Source organism: Onychomys torridus, chromosome 22, assembly GCF_903995425.1.
Source record: "Onychomys torridus chromosome 22, mOncTor1.1, whole genome shotgun sequence".
NCBI classification, from domain to species: domain Eukaryota; kingdom Metazoa; phylum Chordata; class Mammalia; order Rodentia; family Cricetidae; genus Onychomys; species Onychomys torridus.
The window spans coordinates 18,868,199-18,884,906 of record NC_050464.1 but is presented as its reverse complement, the minus strand read 5'-3'; the positions used below and the strand labels follow the sequence as shown (position 1 = coordinate 18,884,906).

At 51.6% G+C, this 16,708-nt stretch overlaps 1 protein-coding gene across 2 annotated transcripts in view; it reads right to left on the bottom strand.

The window, feature by feature from the left end:
• Positions 1-9,191, bottom strand: part of Clip2 (CAP-Gly domain containing linker protein 2) — a 61,282-nt gene extending 52,091 nt beyond the window's left edge. The window contains exon 1 of one of the 2 annotated variants that reach the window (XM_036171768.1): positions 8,810-9,191. The gene's annotated coding sequence lies outside the window, so the exon portion shown is untranslated. The remainder of the gene's footprint in view (positions 1-8,809) is intronic. The other variant, XM_036171767.1, reaches the window with a different exon arrangement.
• Between the last annotated feature and the right edge of the window lie 7,517 nt (positions 9,192-16,708).

The window sequence follows — 16,708 nt, the reverse complement described above, 5'->3', positions numbered from 1 at the left end:
ACCGTCAACCGCCAACGTTGTTGGTCAGTTTGTTTATTCGGCTGGATTTTGTTTTTTGAAGCAGGGTCTCTTTATGTAGCCCTGGAACTCACGTAGATGAGGCTGGCCTCGAACTCAAAAGTCTGCCTGCTTCTGTCCCCCGCAGTGCTGGGATAAAGGCCATGTACTACTACACCTGGCCCATCTTTTGTTTTGTTTTTGAGACAGTGTCTCATGTAGCCCAGGCTGGCTTCAAATTCACTGTCTGAACTCCTGATCCTCCTGCCTCCACCTCCTGAGCCCTGATGGGATTACCTGAGGCAGGAGGCATCATGTGGGCTTTTGTAGGTAAGGTTATAGTCAGTATAAAGTTGACTTTAAAAAACCTGGTGACCTGAGTTCAATTCCCAGAACCCAAGAAAAGATGGAAAGGGAAATCCAAGCCCAACCAGCTACCCTCTGACCTCCAAGGACACATCATGATACCTGAGTGTGTGCTCGCATACACACCATGCACGATAGCACACACACACGGTAATAATAAGTTGCTTGTTTTTTTTTTTTTAATTGTTACAACAAAGCTGGTGAGCCGCCTCAGCAGTTAAAAGCACCTGCTGTTGCTTCCAGATGACTTGAGTTCAGCTCCCAGAACCCATACTTGGCTCCTTGCAACGACCTGTAACTCCAGCTCTCAGGTACCTGATGGTCTCTTTTGGCCTCCAAGAACATTGACACACATGAGCACACTCTACATGAGAGAGAGAGGCCAGCTAAGGCTACATAGTCAGATTCTCAAATTAAAAAAAAAAGAAAGAAAGAAAAGAAAGAAAAAAATAACAAACAACTTAAAAGAATTATATTAGATTTATTCATTTTATTTCACATGAGAGTCTTACCCGTGTGTATGTCTGGGTACCACACGTGTGTCTGGTACCCACAGAGGTCTGAAGAGGGTGTGAGATCCTGGAATAATGGATGGTTGGGAACCACCATGTTGGTGCTGGGAACTGAACTTGGGTCCTCAGCAAGAGCTTCAAGTGTTCTAATTGCTGATCCAACTATTTAGCCCCAGTATAATACTCAAAAAAAAAAAAAAAAAAAAAAAAAAAAAGCAGAGCGTGGTGGTACACGCCTTTAATCCCAGCACTCAGGAGGCAGAGGCAGGCAGATCTCTGTGAGTTTGAGGCCAGCTTGGTCTACAAAGCAAGTTCTAGGACAAGTAGAACTGTTATACAAAGAAACCCTATCTCAGGAAAAAAAAAAAAAAAAGCCAGACGGTGGTAGCGCACGCCTGTAATCCCAGCACTCGGGAGGCAGAGCCAGGTGGATCTCTGTGAGTTCGAGGCCAGCCTGGGCTACCAAGTGAGTTTCAGGAAAGGCGCAAAGCTACACAGAGAAACCCTGTCTCGAAAAAACAAAACAAAACAATATATATATTGCTCTCTCAATATATATATGCAGAGCACTCACTCATACATAAAATATAAATAAATTAAAAGTTAAAAAAAAAAGGGTGGAGCATCTCGAGATACCTAAGTCTACTCTGGTCTCCATAGGCACACACATCTGCACAAACGTACCCATCTAACACACACACACCTACACACCTATTCTTCCTCTCTCTCATCTATCTAACTGGGATTATAGCTAAGGACTGGATGACTAAATCATAGGTAACTCCTTGGGTTCTAGGCTTGGGGGCTTTGGTGCCATCAGACCGCCCCAGCCTGGAAACAAGCAACCCCTTCTCCTATGGATCTATATAACTGCGCGTCTCTCCCAAGGTTCTGACTTCCCCTGAGGGCAGGATGCGGCAGGCAGGGTCAGAGTCCGGCACAAGGTGGTACTGAACAAAATGAGTGTCTCCTACTGGAACCCGCTTCCCGGCAGCAAGCCTCCGTGCCGACACCCCAGCATCCTCTCTACTCTGGCGGCATCCTGAGCAGGCAAGAGACAGGAAGAAGAGAGAACTGATGGTGGGCTCAGGCCCCGGGGTAGCATGAGAGACTTCAGCCGGACACGGCGGGGATGGGGGGGGGGGGGGCAGGGAGGACTGAGATGGGGCAGCCAGGAGGAAGAAGAACGTGCCAGCAAAGCAGGTCAAGAGTACCGCTCACACACAGGATACTAAAGTCCAGGAATACTAAGTGGGTGGGGAGGAAAGAATGGAAGAGAGACGGGACGGAATGCAGTGATTCTGAGATAAGCTCAGTCACCACCAGCCAGACATCCAAATCGGTATTATCTATGGTTGCTTCCAAAAAGGCAGCCTTACCCTGGTTACCAATGAGGGCTGCATGTCAATCATCCACCACACACGGACCGTCTTACTCACGCCCAGGTTTTCTGCAAAGTGGTACTCAGCATCCAGAATGGCCTCTCCCACTTCTTTCTCACCAGGAGGCACTCAGGAGAGCAGAGGGGTGGGGCAGACTTGCAAATCTTACTCACTGTGTGTGTGTGTCTCAGGACCTAGGACAGCGCCAGGCACCATGCTCAAACTGCAAGCTTAATGCATGATACTCAAGACTGCAAGCTTAATGCATGATACTCAAAACTGCAAGCTTAATGCATGATACTCAAAACTGCAAGCTTAATGCATGATACTCAAAACTGCAAGCTTAAAGGCTCCATGAAAGAGAGCCCTGAGGGGTGGGGATATGGCTCAGTTGGTAGAGCCCTGGCTGAACCTACACCAAGTCCTGGGTTCCATCCCCAGGACCACATAGGCTTGGCCTTGCCCACAATTGGCAGGGGGATCAGGAGTACAAGGTCAGGAGACTAACCTGGGTGAAGCCAGACCTTGCTGTTGTTTTTGTTTGTTTGTTTTTAAAGGAGGTGTGGCTCTGGAGAGGTTGCTCAGTGGTTAAGTGCACCGGCTGCTCTTCCAGAAGACCTGGGTTCAAGTCTCAGCACCCACAAGGCACCTCACTACAGTTAACTCCAGTTTCAGGGAAACTGACGCCCTCTTCCGGCCTCAACGGGTACTTTATGAAATCTGGCGCCCAGGCATGCAGGCAGGCAAAACGTCCATAAACTAAAAGGAAAACAATTTGAATGATCCTCATCTGGGCTGGAGGCTGGGGGCATGGGACAGGGTTAGGTGCCTATCTAGAATCCTCTAGTGAGGGTGCAAGAAGTGTGGGTCAGCTGTTGAGCACTTGCCAAACTCTGCAAGGCCCTAGGGCAGGAGTGATAGCCCACAGCCCTCTATTTATGGCTGGCTAATGATCCCTCCCAGCCTCTGCTGCCTCCTGCTCTGAAAGACAACAGTTCATTAACCTTTCTCAGCGCTCCTGAAGGCATCACTTACAGTTAGCATTTCATTGTGAAGACCAGGCAGATGGACCCACGGAGGCCCTGGCGGCCCTCAGAAAACACAGGGTGCTGCAGCTGGACCCACCTCCAGTATATCCAGCTCTTGGGAGGAGAGGGTTTCCCCTCCTCCTGGGCCTGCGCTGCCAAGGGTTTACGGAGGTCACACCCTTCGGTTTCTCCGAAGTCTGTACAGAGCTGGGGACTGGAGCATCACACAGTAGCTGGGGACACACGGGTGAACTGTCCACCACTCTGCCTCCCCATCACCGTCACCCGCTCCTGTGCACAGCCATACCCCAGTTCTACACACACACACACACACACACACACACACACGCACACACACACACACACACACACACTTCCTGCCCCGAAAACTTGACTGACAGACTATACTAGGTATCCGTAGCCCCAGACTACCACCAGCCCAGCAGATGGGGGTAACTTCCTCATTTGGTCTCTTTAGCAACCCAGGACTAAAGGAGATACCACCAGGAGGGGCCTATGAACAGGAGCATTTGGAACGGCCACACTGGGCCAGACCACACTCGTGAGTCAAGGAAAGAATGAGGCGGAGGCAAGATGAAAGGTAGAAAAAAATGAAGCCAACATCCAGAGAGAAACGTGAGGGGCTGCCGGCCAGCTCCCCAGTCTAGGTGGCCCAGGCCCCCTGCAATACTCTGAAATCTCCTTTGGGGGCCGGCAAGAGGGTGAGAGGAGAAAGTACTGGCTGCCAAGCCTAAAGAACTCAGTTCAATCCCCGACACCCACAGAGGAAAGAGAAACAACTTCCCAGAGTTGTTCCATGACCCCCCACAGGCACACCATAGTGTGTGGGAGCGCGCACACACACACACAAATAAATATTAAATAAATAAATGTAACTTAGGTCTCCCTTTACTTAACTGAATGAGGCTCTGATTCCTGGGACAAGACTTTTCTCAAAGAAGCCAGACACGGTGGGGCTGTGGAGATGGTTCCCTCAGCAAACTGCTTGCCACACAAACCCGAGGACCCAAGTTCAGATCACCAGCACCCACGTCAAGAAGCAGCGCGGGCCTGGAATCGCTGCACTAGAGGTGGTCGGAGGCTCGTGGGGCTGGAGATTTAGCCAGCCTCATGGAGTCGGTGAGCTCTAGGTTAAGTGAGAGACCCTGTCTCAAAACATAAGCTGAAGGGCCAGCTCAGTGGTTAAAGGGGTTTGCCACCAAGTCTGACAACCTGACTTTAATCCCTGGGATCCACAGGGCTCAGAATGAGATCTGGGCAAGTGATCCTCTCACCTCCACGCATATACACACCCCCACAACCACATGAACACAAAACAAATAAGACACAAAATGGACAGCGAGTGAGGGAGACACAGTTGACCTCTAGCCTCTACACGTGCATGTCCACACAAACGCCAACCCTGGTGTTACACTCCTGTAACCCGAGGACTTGGAAAGGACAATCAGGCTAGCCTCCAGGGTGTAGCCAAGTTTGAGGCCAGCCTGTACTACATGAAAGCCTGTCTCAAAACAGCAACAAAAACTCCCAACAACGGGGCCTCAAAGGTGACCCTCTTCCAATCCTGTGTCTCTTCCGTGACAACTGGGCTCAACAAACATGCCCATCACTTATAGCTTATAAAGAGAACTGAGGTGACTTTAGTGGAGGTGTGTAAAGTCTGGCCAGCTGACGAGAGACAGACAGACAGAGACACAGAGGAGAGCCAGTCCTTTGGAAGGCAAGGCCCAGACAGCTGTGTGAGCTCCAAAAGCCAGAGTGTGTTTAGACTTTGTACTGAGCAAAAGGGGTAGAGGCGTCGGCCAGACTGTAATTACACTTTAGAGAAACAGAGCCGGGAGCAGGGTAAAAGGATTTTGCAGAAGATGGTGTGCCCATCAGGCACACAGTAAGTGCTTAACCAACAACGCATGGACAGGGCGCACAGTGGTGCGTGCGTACCTGTCATCCCAGAACTCCAGAAGCGGAGGCAGGAAGACCAGCCCGGGCTACATACACAGTGACTTTGAGGCCAGCCTAAGCTCCACGAGACCTTGTCTAAAACCAAAACAGAACAAAAGCAGAGCGGGTGCTGTGGCTCATTTGGTGAAGCGCCGGCCTAACACGTACGCCTCCCAAGTCTATCCCAAACACCATGTAAACCTGGAGGGGTGGCACACCTGTCATCCCAGCTGTCGGGAGATGTAGGCAGGAGGAGCAAAAGTTCAAGGCTGGGGCTATATAAGTCTAAGGCAAGCCTCGGATATATGAGACTTTGTCTCCAATAAACAAAGCGGGGGCTGGAGAGATGGCTCAGGGATTGGGAGTTCTTACTGCTGTTTCAGAGGACCCAGGTTCATTCCCAGCACCCACATCAGGCAGCTCACAACAGTCTGAAACTCCAGTTCCAGGGAATCCCCATACCCTCCCTCCTGGCCTCTATGCTGTACCTGCATACACATGGCATACAGTCCCATAGATACGCATAAATAAAGATAAAAATAAATCTTAAAAATTCTGTGAAAACCAACAAACGAATGCATGTATATACAAAGGGCAGAGCCATTGGGCACAGTGGTGCATGCCTTTAGTCCCAGCACTCAGCAAGCAGAGGCAGGCAGATATCTGTGAGTTCAAGGCCAGCCTGGGCTGCATGGCAAGTTCCAAGCTAGCCAGGACTACACAGTGAGACCTGGTCTCAAAAGGGGGTAGGGGTGCAGAACCAAATATTCCTGGTCCAGAGTAAGCACTTAGTATGTTTTTTTAAAGATTTATTTATTTATTATGTACACAGAAGAGGGCACCAGATCTCATTACAGATGGTTGTCAGCCACCATGTGGGTACTGGGAATTGAACTCAGGACCTCTGGAAGAGCAGTCAGTGCTCTTAACCTCTGAGCCATCTCTCCAGCCCCTAGTATGTGTTTTTTAAAAACCTATAGGAGAGCTGGGTGGTGGTGGCACATGCATTTAATCCCAGCACTTGGGAGGCAGAGGCAGGTGGATCTCTGTGAGTTTGAGGCCAGCCTGGTCAACAGAGTGAGATCCCAGACAGGCACCAAAGTTACACAGAGAAATCCTGTCTGGGGGGGGGGGGGGGATTTCTCCCAAGAGCTACTGGGTGGAAGTGCAGAGTCCCCACTCTGGGCAAAGCTGTGCAGTTCCAGCGCCAGAGAGGAACTGGAAATCACACTGAGTCTGTCTTCTAGGTGGGAACAGAGAAGACTTGGGGATAGGAGCATTTTATGATGTTTTGCCATCAATGAAGGTAAGCAGGCAGCTGGACAGAGAGGCAGAAAAGAGCAGGGCCCTGGGGCAGGTCTAAAGGGCTAGGCTGTGTGAAGGTTAGAGGGCCGACGGAGCAGGGGAGAAGTCTCCTGCCCCAGGCTGAGGGTCACTTCCTGTAGCAAAAAACTCCTCCATTGGGAATATAGCTCAGTGGTGAAGCTCTTATCTGGAATCCCCCAGAGATGTGGCTCAGTGGTAGAGCACCTGCCTAGAATCCCCCAGTGAGGGGCTGGGGGTATGGCTCAGCCAGAGAATGCATGAGGACCTAGGTTCAATTCCCCATGCCACCAAATATACAAGTAAGTAAAATCACAAAAACTCTTGTTCTAGGGTCCATGAGTCTCTCAAAATCCCTAAGAGGCAAATGCCCTAAGTACCCACATTTTACTGATGGGGAAATGGAGACAGAAGGGTACATGATCTTGTCCAAAGCCACATAGCTATGTAAGTAGCCGAGCAAGGATTTAAACCCATGATGTGAAACTCTGAACTCTCAGCCATCCAAGCGCACAGCAGCACCTGCTCCTCAGGATGTCTCTGGGCTGGGAATTTGGGGCTCTGAGGAGCCCATTCCCCACCCCACCCCCAAGTGTCTGGGAGTGTGTATATGTGTATTCCTCCAAGCCTCTTCTACCTTTGGGGCTCCTCTATCTCTACCCTCACTATGGAGCATCTATTTCAGCATACTCCTTTGTAGGGCACTACTGAGACCCATGCGTCCTGTGCTAAGTGGGCACCGACTGTATACAGGAAGAGAACTGGCTAACAGGCTCTGCTTTGAACTTCATGCCCCAGTAACCTAAATCCACCTCTGCCCATCTAAGCCAGTATGCCTCCTGTTTGGAAGCTCTTGTGAGAGCCACACTGCCTATGTTAAAAGCACCCTTGGGCAGGGCACCTGGCTCAACCACCCTTCAGGGTCTGTTATGTAAAAAGCACCCTTGAGCAGGGCACCGAGCCCAACCACCCTTCAGGGTCTGCCCCACCTTCCAGCTGTGCCACGTCTGTGCCCCCAGCTTCTCCCCATTTGGGGCATCAGGCTGGGCTGGGCTGTGCAGAACGGTTCCGGTTCTGCGTACCTGCCAGCCCCTGGTGGTGCCAATCCAGGTGACAGCAGCCTTATGAATGAAGGGCTCATTGTTTACATTTACAACTGAAGGGGAGGAGACCTCTGGCTCTCACAGCGGAGGCAAGGTAGCCCCACGTGGTGCTCCCCATCTCTTCCTCAGAGCACCACCCTAGGCCAGCCCCACCCCCACCATCCTCTGTCTAGGGCACCTTTCAAGATTAAGGCCAATTCCTTTCCTAGTTCTAACACCCCAACCCCCACCCCCACTCCCGGCCATTTGTAGCCCAGAAGACAGGAACGGAAGGAATCTCAGAGACTGGGTGCATTCCTGTGTTGTGATTCCTCTACCCGTAAGGTGTCCCTCTGCAACGACCTTTCCAGGCTTGGACCTGGCTGTAGAGGAGGCACGCGTGGCAAAGCCCTGTGTGCCCGGGGGCAAACACACAGGCCCCGCCTGAAGAGTCCACGCGGGCTCGCCCTGGAGGCTCAGCCCTGCATCCTGCGTCGCCACTGCCCCTCCCTGGGGGGGAAGGGAAAAAAAAAAATCTGCTGCCTCACCAGCCACCAGCGCCAGCTTGGGGGGGGGGGGACCCCTGCGGAAAGCCACCCTGCCTGGGCCTCCCCCTTACCCTACCCTCCTATTCCAAGCCAGGCTCTCCAGTCAAGTTTTGCAAAGGGCACGAATCAGGCGACCCCAGGTGGCGGGGCGGGGGCCTCCGTGTCTCATCCCAGATGCCAGGTCTGGAGATGAGGACTGATGGCCGCGCCCACCAGGCTGTGCCCCCCCACCCTCCCCAAGAGCCTGAGAGCCTCCCCCGAGAGCTCTGCAGCTCATCCAGCTGCCTGGACCTGCTCTTGGAAAGAGAACCCCAACAAATACACCCGCACCCCAGTCTGTGGATGTGCGCACCACCCGGACGTGCAATCCAGGGGCGCCACCCCCCCAATCCCAGCAGCGTGCCCTCCGGGTTGAGGAAGTTGGGGTTCACCCCGCCCACGCCCACCAACGGCGGCGACCCTGCCCGCTGTCCCTGCCCACGCAGCGACAATGCCTCGGTGATGGTACCCCCCTTTTCTTCCCAGGCTAGGGTGCCGCCGCCCCCCGCGACTCTGCGTCCTTTGTTGCCCGCGCGCCCCCATCGCGCGCGTCCCCAGAGCTGCGCCTACCTTGGAGCTCCAGCAGCCACCCGGACCCGACACCCCTTCTTCGCCTCTTCCTCGGTCCGCGCGCCCCGGAAACGAGGATGCTGCGCCGGTCCCTCGCACGCCGCTACCCTAGCCCGGTCTCCGCGCTCCCAGTCCGGGCCTCGCCGCACACGATCTACAGCCAGAAGGGGATCGAGGGAGGGGCCGATCCGGTAAGCCGGGCTTCTTCAGCCTGCGCGCCCCGAGGCGGAGCCGAGCCGAGTCGAGCCGAGCGGAGCCGAGCCGCCGAACAGGGGTGGAGGCGAGAGGAGCCGAGCGGAGCGGAGCTGAGCCCCGTGGAGCCCTGCCAAGGCGAGCCGAGCCCAGCCGAGAGAAGCCGAGCGCCAGGAAAGCGCAGCGGCCAGGGAGCGAACAAAAGGGGCCGGCGTCCGTACGGGCAGGCGCAGGAAGGTGGGGCTCCCGGAGCGACTGGGGGTGGGGGGGAGCGTCGGGGGCGGGGCCCGCAATCGTGGTCTCACGGTTCTCCGGCGTTAGTGACGCTCGGAAACTGGGGAGCGGGCGGGCGGAGAAGACTTTGGAACCTCGTCTTCCCCCACCCCTGACCACCTACAGCTGACTTGGACCTTGGAAATAGAGTTCACCCACACGCGCTTCGGCTCTAGGCATCCTATGTGCGTTCCATTTTCTGTGTCGGCCTCGCAGGGCTTAACGCGAATGTTCCATATTAGGAGACACAGAAGCTTGAGAAGGCAAGGGGGGCGGGGCCGGGATCTGGAAGGCTTCACCGAAGAGTTGACTTAGGGACCGTGTTGAAAGAGGCGAGGAGCGGGGTGGGTGATGCAATTGAAATGGGAACTTCAGGTGTGCCTCCTGAAGGCACTCCCGGACCACCTGGCAGGCTGATGGGGCAGGGGGTGGGGGGCAAGCTGAGCTACGTAGTGAGATCCTGTCTCAAAACAACAACAAAACCCCCCAGGTCTCACTCAGCCTGGTGTGGTGGTACGTTAACCTCTTGGCCTCAGTTTCCCTATCTTTAAAGGAGGCAGGGTGCTTCAGTTCAACAGAACAAAAGAGTGGTCGCGTAATGATGCCAGCACTGGGCCAGCCCTGACGAGATCCGCAGCCAAGAGTGCTCAGGTGAAAAGAAGGAGCTAACCCCTCATGACTGGAGGGGATACAAGGTGGAGAAGGGGGTGTTTTGGAAAGAGCAAGTTCTGTGTAGCTAGGTGGACAGCTTCAGTGTTGATATAGGACCCAAATCATAGCAGAGTGGGAAGAATCTACCTCCTGAGTTGGGTCCTGGCTCAGTGGTAGAGCACCTGCCTAGAATCCCCCAGTGAGGGGCTGGGGTGTGACTCAGTGGTAGAGCCCCTGCCTAGAATCCCCCAGTGAGGGGCTGGGGTGTGGCTCAGTGTAGAGCACCTGCCTAGAATCCCCCAGTGAGGGGCTGGGGTGTGGCTCAGTGGTAGAGCACCTGCCTAGAATCCCCCAGTGAGGGGCTGGGGATGTGACTCAGTGGTAGAGCATTTGCTTAGTATTAATGAGGCTCCATCTCCACCAACAGAAAAATGAATTACCTAGACATGGTAGTACCTGCCTTTAATCCCAGCACTTGAGACACCGAGACAGATCTATATTAGTTCAAGGCCAGTCTGGTCTACTTAGAGTTCCAGGCCAGCCAGGGCTATATGTGAGATCCTGTCTCAAAAAGAAGGAAAATTAATACAATCTCACAGATGAAATAGTTAAAAAATATATACTGCTCTTGCAGAGGACTTGAGTTCAGTTCTCAGCACCCACATTAGGTAGCTCACAACTGCCTGTAACTCACATATGCATGCACATACCTACACATATACACATAATTAAACATATAATAAAACAGAAAAACAAATGGGAACTGGGGATGTAGCTCGGTTGGCAGAATTACACACAGTTCAGTTTACACACAGAACCCTAAATTCAATCCCCAACACAGCATAAAACTGTGTAGTGACATATACCTGTAATCCAGGTAGGAGATGGAGGAAGACAAGTCATGAGTTCAAGGCCAGCTTTGGTTGCATAAGTTGGAGGACAGCCCAGGCTACATGAGACCCTACTCAAGAGGGAAAGGGACAGGGATTTGTTCAGGTCATAGGTGCCCACATGAGGCACCTGAGCATCCTGTTTGTGCCCTGGGCAGGTAGGCAGAAGGAACCACTGTCTTGCCCCCAGTGGACCCACAGCAAGGCCTGCAGACTGAACACCTGCCTCAGGCTGTTGCACTCAGCTCCAGAGCCCCACCAAGCAGCTCTTGGGCAGTTCCTCAAAGGGTGACCGACTTGAGAGGTGGACCTTTGACCCTGGCTATTGGCAAGCTCCTTCTAGGTGAGAAAAAGATAAACCCTTCCTTTACTGGAAGGTTTCTGGCAGGTACTCTGTATCTTAGCCACACCTCCAGTTTCAATGGGGGAAATTCTAGGCTAGTGCTCTACCCATAAGCTACACCCCTGGCCCTCCATTATTTATTTATTTAAACAGAGTCTCACTAAGTTACCCAGGGTTGCCTTAAATTCCCTCTGTGGCCTCTGACCCTCCTGTGCTGGGATTCCAGTCATGTGCCATCATGTCTGGTCCCAGCCCATAATTTTACTATTTTGTGTGTATGTGAAGACGGGGATGGGATCCGTGACTGCTGGCATGCTTACAAAGCAAATGCTTTGGCACTCAGGCACTCCCACCCCCCCCCCCCCCCCCCCCGCTTTTTTGGAAGGTTTATTTTATTTGTTGAAATAGAGCCTCCCTATGTAGCTAGCCCTGGCTGGCCTGGAACCCACTACGTGGACCAGTCTGGCTTCGAACTCACAACATTAGACTGTCCCCCAAATGCTGGGATTAAAGGCATGCACCACCAAGCCTGGCATGGCTGATATTATTTTAATCATGTCTTCCCACGTGTTTTTGTCTAAGTATGTGTACATGAGTGGGGGCACCTGCCAAGGCCAAAGGAGGGTTTGAAACTGCCCTAGAGCTGGAGTTACAGGTGATGATAAGGACCCATCCTCCCAGTGTGGGTACTGGGAACCGAGCTCAGGTGCTCTGCAAGAGCAGCAAGCATTGCTAACCACTGAGCCACCCGTACAGCCGTCGCCTCCAGTTCTTTGATGGAATGTTTTCCAGTCTCTGAATTGCTATTTAAAGCTGGGCATAGTGGCACAGGTCTTCTTTCATCCCAGCACTTGGGAGGCAGATCTCTGTGAGTTCAAGGCCAGCTTGGTCTACAGAGTGAGATCCAGGACAGCCAGGGCTACATACTGAAGAAACCTGTCTCAAAATAAATTAGAAGCTATTTCTAAGGAATTTGGAATAACATGAGAAACACTCATGTCCTTGAACCCAACTTAAAAAAAAACAAAAACAACACCCCCTACAACCTTCTGTGAAATTAAAATCAAAAGCAAACAATATATTTCCAATGTACAGTGGCAGAGAATATCTGTTATCATTCCAAAAGGGAGAAAGGGGCATAGTGGAGAAAGAAAGCAGGACAGCAGGACAGACTCCAAACCCTGTAAGTCCATGTCTGACGTCAAAGGCTGAAGCGGTTGCTTTTGGGACCTCCCACTCCTTCCAGCTTTGCAGACAGCCACAGTTCTCTCTCTTGGGCTGTTTCCACATTCTGTTTGCGGCTCTCCTCTGCAGACATCCCATGGCTCTGGGACCCCTAACATCTTGGGGGAGATGCCCCAACAAAAGCCAGGCTTCACTTTCACAGCTTCAGGCCATGGCATCTCCGGACCTCCATGCAGGGACTCTGCCACATGCCTCAGTGGCTTTCTTTAACGGCGGAGGAAGATTCCACAGTCCCAGTCCTGCTCCCACCAAGTTCCGCTTGCTTGGGCCGGAACCTGGCGTCTTCCTTGAGTTACATTTGCTGAGCTTTGACTTGCTGATGTTTTCCTTTGTTACATAAGCTTCTTTTTTGCAGGTTACAGGATCATTAATTTGTAATTATTAACATACCATCAGGCCTTTCTTTTTTTAAAAAAAAAAAAAAGTAATTTATTCATTATGTATACAGTGATCTGCCTGCATATATGCCTGTAGGCCAGAAGAGGGCACCAGACCCCGTTATAGATGGTTGTGAGCCGCCATGTGGGTGCTGGGAATTGAACTCAGGTCCTCTAGCAGCCAGTGCTCTTAACCTCTGAGCCATCTGTCCAGCCCCCATCAGGCCTTTCTTCAGCTTCATCTCCTTGAGTACAGCATTCCACTCCTTGGTGCTTTTTTCTCCTCACACTGTACATTTTTGTTGGACACGGTGACTGTAATCCCAGCATTTGAGAGGTGGAGGTAGGTGAATGTCTGTGAGTTCGAGGCCAGCCTAGTCTACAGAGTGAGTTCCAGGCCAGGCAGGGCTGCACAGTGAGATTCTAGCAAAGCCGGTGCCATAGTCCCTTCCCTTTGTGCTTTATCTTAGGTTTTGGTTGTTAATATTGTCATAACCGAAAGTCAAGGTGAGATTTAAATATTAAGACTTCTGATTTATTGAGTTTGAACAATGCCGTCGTAGTTACGTAAAAATGAAGGTGGCACCGTGGTGAAACTCAACAAATAGTTTCTGGGCTGTAACAGTTTTGATTCTTTTCCCTATGACCTCTTTCCCCGCTTTCTGGGACCATAACAAAAGGACACTGCACCTCTTGTTACTGTAGTGCTGACGTCACGGACTTACAACTGTCTGTAAGTCCAGTTCCGAGGGATCTGGCACCCTCGCATACACAAACAATACACATAAAATAAGAAATTTATTCTCCTTAAATAAAAAGAAGTGTTAAAGGTAGAGATGGTCTAGAAAAGTTGTAATATTTTATCCATTTGCATGTGTTTTTTCCCTTATGTTCACAAGGCGACTGGTTCCTTCAGCTCCATGGCATTGTAGTTAAAAATGATGAGCCAAAGGCCTCTCCATCTAGCAAATGAGAAATGCTTCGTATTTTATATTATGGTTAGTATTTTGACTAACTTTTCTACATACAAGTTTCTTGACAGTCCTTCATAATTGCATTATAGAAGCAACTATGTCATATATAGTTAGCTTGACATTCAGCTGAAGTTTTCATTTCACAGTGAGCCCCAGAATGGAAAGACTTACAGATGAATTTGAAAATTACTGGAATTAGATTCTCAGGTTCTATTAAATTAAATTGTTATGTATAGCTTGCTTAAAAAAAAAAAAAAAAAAAAAAAAGCCCTGGACAAAATATTGTGGATACAGCACGTCATTAACCCTGTGTGCTCCAGCTACAGTGGGCCTTGGGGGCGGGGAGGGGGAAGGAAATCCATGGGAGTTTTCTGTTTCTACTACACCATTCCCGCCTTCCTTCCGGCTCCTCTTGCCATTGCCAATAGGCATTAAAGAAACTTAAAAGTCCAAACACCACTGTGGAGATTCTGGTTTGAATGAGGATGGTAGCCTCTACCCATTGGATCTGAGGTAGCCTGGCCTTACAACTGAGCCCTCCCCATTGGGATGGGCGAGGTGTCGCCATGGAGACGTCTGCTGAGCTGGCCACCACCGGGCTGCTTCCAGACATGTGGACTTGGCTGGTTCCGGATTCTTCCTGCCACAGAGGAAGCCGAACGTCTCCGCCTCTGGTTGGTACCGCTGTGGAGGAAGGGAAGCGGACGTCTTGAGTAGGAGGCGGGGTTCTGCTACCCGGCAGCGGGAGCTGGGCTTCTGAGGTCCTGGGAACTTTTCCTTGCAGCCTTCCGGATTTCCTGAGAGACCTCCCTCTGTAAATAAAACTGCATAGATTCAGCTTTTTGAGATAAGGTCTCCTTTATGTAGCCCAGGCTGACCTCCAATTCTCCAGCCTCAGCCTCAGCCTCTGGAGTGCTGGCTGGCATGACAGACACGCTGTCAAACCCAGCTCTCTGTGAGCTCTTTGCCTGGGGACAGGTGTCTTCCTCCAGCCCTGTCCTAGGATCCGTACAAGCCTAAGGGGACATCTGTTTAAAGATTTTTTTTTTTAATTATGTGCATGTGTGTGCACCTGGGTGCAGTCTCCTTGAGTCAGAAAAGTGAGCCAGGATCCCCTGGAGGCCAAGTTGCAGGCAGCTGTGAGTTACCCAGTCTTGGTGGCTGGGAACCCAACTCAGAGAAGCGCTCTTAATCACGGATCTAATTTCTCCAGCCCTATAAGGGGACATCTCTTGAGAATTTTGGGCCCTTCTGGGAATTCATGCCATTGAGAGCCTTCTATTTCCTCCCAAAACGCAGCCCGAGAGACAGATGGAATGTCACTGGTTTGTGACTTTGACTAAAAAAAAAAAACAAAAAACAATGTTAGAGCTGAGTGTGCTGATGCATTCCTGTGGTCCCAGTACTCAAGAAGCTGAGGCAGGAGCATTACTGTGAGAGTTCAGGTCTAGCCTGGACTACATTTCATACATGCTGGATGAAATAACCCATGTTGTCACCCTCTGTATTCTTTTTCTTTCTTTCTTTCTTTTTTTTTGTTTGTTTTTTGTTTTTTGAGACAGGGTTTCTCTGTATAGTTTTGGTGCCTTTCCTGGATCTCTCTCTGTAGACCAGGCTGGCCTCGAACTCACAGAGATCCACCTGCCTCTGCCTCCTGAGTGCTGGGATTAAAGGCGTGTGCCACCACCGCCCGTCTGTATTATTTTTCTATTGCTCTGATAAAACATCATGACCAAGGCAACTTATAGAGGTGAGGGATTATTTGTCTTACTGTTCTGGAGTGGTGTGTCTGTCATGGGGTGGGGGCGGGGGCGGGGGCATGCAGCAAATGGTAGACATAGCAGAAACTGAAGGCTCACATCTTGAACCTCCAGCACAAGGCAGAGGTAGCACACTCAAAGTGGCCTGCTTCTTTAAATTCTCACCACCAAGAGCACACCTCTTCCAACAGGGCCACACCCCCTACATCATCTCCCAACATCACCTGCCCACAGGGGACTCAGTATTCAAACATCTGAACCTGTGGGGGCCATGCTCCCTGAAAGGATGAAAACGCAGGAAAAGGGTACCTAGGAAGGGCCCTGCCAAGCTATGCCCCTAAGAGAACGTGTGCAAAGGTTGGGGGCGGGGCAATGAAAGAGCCAAAGGCCGTCTGGGAGTGGGGACATGAGAGAGGCAGGCAGACAGACAGACAGACAGACAGAGAACAGGCAAGCGGAGGACAAGAAGAGGCAAGAGAAGCAAGAGAGGGAACTGTGACAGACAGGCACTTTTAAAATTTTATTTATTTATTTATTCATTATGAATGCAGCATGTATGACTGCAGGCCAGAAGAGGGCACCAGATCTCATTACAGATGGTTGTGAGCCCCCATGTGGTTACTGGGAATTGAACTCAGGACCTCCAGAAGCACAGCCAGTGCCCTTGACTGCTGAGCCATCTCTCCAAGACAGGCATTCCCCACCCCCACCCCCACCCCCACCCCCACCCCACCCCCACCCCCACCCCCACCCCCACCCCCACCCCTGGAGCTGAGAACCGAACCCAGGGCCTTGCGCTTGCTAGGCAAGCACTCTACCACTGAGCTAAATCCCCAACCCAAAGACAGGCACTTTTAAGGGTGTGTGGGTTGCATAGCTGACATGCAAAGGTACCTGGTGGCGGGTGATGCTGTCCCCGCTCAGGCCTGCTGCTGGCTGCCCCTGCTGCGGAGGGAACTAACAGTCCCCCTCACAGAAAAGACATGGGCACGAGGTAGGACCCCAGCCTACTTTCGGAATAACAAAGTTCCTTGTAAACCCAGTGTACTTCACTTTCTAGAAAAGTCTCCGTTTTGTTCGTTTGGCATCAGCAGGACGGGAAATATATTCACGGCTGACCGTTGTCCCTGGAACTGGGGAGCCAGCATCCAGACAAGTTCCTCTGGTTCAGAAGCCCCCAGGGTGGTGGCTGAA